The sequence below is a fragment of the Adiantum capillus-veneris genome, chromosome 19 (assembly GCF_014529385.1).
Source record: "Adiantum capillus-veneris isolate H3 chromosome 19, ASM1452938v2, whole genome shotgun sequence".
NCBI lineage: Eukaryota > Viridiplantae > Streptophyta > Polypodiopsida > Polypodiales > Pteridaceae > Adiantum > Adiantum capillus-veneris.
Window position 1 is genome coordinate 43060434 of NC_140949.1, and position 2166 is coordinate 43062599.

The 2166-nt window shown below is 43.9% G+C and overlaps 1 pseudogene; it reads left to right on the forward strand.

Moving 5' to 3' along the window:
- The first annotated feature begins 444 nt into the window (after nt 1-444).
- LOC147433905 (uncharacterized) lies at nt 445-1509 on the forward strand (annotated as a pseudogene).
- Nucleotides 1510-2166: the final 657 nt, after the last annotated feature.

The window sequence follows — 2166 nt, forward strand, 5'->3', positions numbered from 1 at the left end:
GTTTTGGTTTCGTACCTTTATGTCGGTAAACGAATTAAATTTTTTTAGAAGTGGTTACCGAATTAAGAATCACGTCCGACCCAAAAAAAGGACCTGTGACTTTGTAACCTTAGGTCAAATCACAAGGAGATGACAATACCCGGCACTCAAATACGCTCCCCAAGGAGACCGGGTTAGCACACTATTTACTATATATAATTACGCTCGTCGAGCTTCTACGTTTTCCCGGCGGGCCCGCCAGGATAACGCAGAAGCCCGACGGTGCCCGCAGGGAAATTGTAAAAGCCCAGAGGGCTAACTAGCTCTATAGGTTTTTGCAGGTCATCATCAAAGTCACGTTAACAATTAACGTGATCACGTAATTTTTTTGTGTAAATATTGGAGTTATTTACATAATCACCCGATCGTGATTACGTTAATGAAATCCCTGCCAGACCTATTCCTATGTATGAGACATTTCCCACACCGCCTCCATGGCCCATTTCGGGCAGCACGTGCCCTCCATCGGATGATGACTGTGAAGAGTTTGTGCCTTTGTCTCAAGAGGTCAACCTAATGAAGACATTTGGTCTTCCCTGTGCCATGGACTTTATGCGCGATGGAGGATCCATCGCGCCTCCTCCTCCACAACCTACTAAGGTTGTTAGTCATGAACGAATCAGAAGACGTGGACATGAAAATTGGGGTAGAGCAACCAAGTGCTACGAATATTGAGCAGCCAATTTGCAGCACTGACCAAGAGCAGCCCAGTGGCAACATGTCTCAAAAGGCAAGCAAGCGGCCTAGGCAATTGTCAGTCACATGGGATGATGACACTACCCGTGCTCTAATAGGATTTACGACAAACAATGGAATCACATCAACAAGGACAACTTCCGCTTTAAGGACTGGGAGGCCGTGGTTTTAAATCTCATTGCCGAGATGGATACCACTTACAACACTGAGAATTCAAAAAATCAAATTGATACCCTCAAGAAGATGTACAAGAAGGAGAAACAAAAATCGTCTTCCACTGGCGCAAGTCCTAGCACGTGGTCGTTCTTTGACATCCTAGATGTGATGTGGTGCAAGACCCCTAGATGTACTGGCTTGGTTGGGGGTTTGGACAGCGATGGGCCTGCAAAGGAAAATGAAGACATCTTGATCAATGAGCTTGAACAGGAAGTGGGGACGAATTCTGGAGTGATTGCCAGTACATTACAAAATCCTATAAGCTCCATGGACTTCACAAAGTTGGAGGGAGTCAGCGGTAGCAAGGCAAAGCAGTCAAAGCGGTCTCTCTTAGGAGTTGTGAATCGAACAATGGGTGAGGGCATGACCAAGTTATGCGACACACTTCGCGATGTGGAAGAAAAACACACTGCAACATTGAGAAAGCTAGAGACATCACGGCATGCACTAGAGGAGCGTCTTCTTTGAATCCATGAGAACGAGGATACAAAATGGCAACAAAATTACCTCTCCACTCAATTGGAGCTTGCTAAGATTTTAGCTAAAGTCCGGAATTAGTAAGTAAATGTAATATTCTCTAGCAAGGTTGCAATCCTTTTATATTATCATCAATCTCATGAGTGTATGCTTTCTGCTCTGCAAGCAGCAACAGAGTAGCTAGATTTTGAAGCATCCTAAAGTTATGATTGCATAAGGTAACCCTAATGACCTCAACTCGTTTCAGACTTACTTTAATATTTGACTAGAATTTTTATGAGTAGTCTTGTCGGTGTAGGATGGAAATTTTGCATATATTTTGGCTACTGGAACAGTCGTTTGCTATATGCATGCAAGATCAACAACTTTGTCGACGCCATCCGCTTCCCTATGGGAGATGCAATATACACGTGAAGTCCATGTTGTACTTCATGATGTGGGGAGTTTTCATGAGTTTATTGGAGTCTGATGCATGGCGCTACGGGCTGCGTGAATGTTGGATATTTCCAAGGCAAGAGGTTTTTTGGACCTCAATTCACTGTCGGCTATGGTCAGAAGCCAATCTAAATAACCGACACAAGTATTTATTTGCATATCGCATGTCTTATGAGTCTTTCAATGCACTCCTAGACATAGTGGAGCCTTTATTGCCTTGTAGTGGTGATTTGTTTGTCCGTGCTCCTGTAGCTGGTGATTTAGCACTAGCATGTGTATTGTGGAGACTAGCACATGGTCATT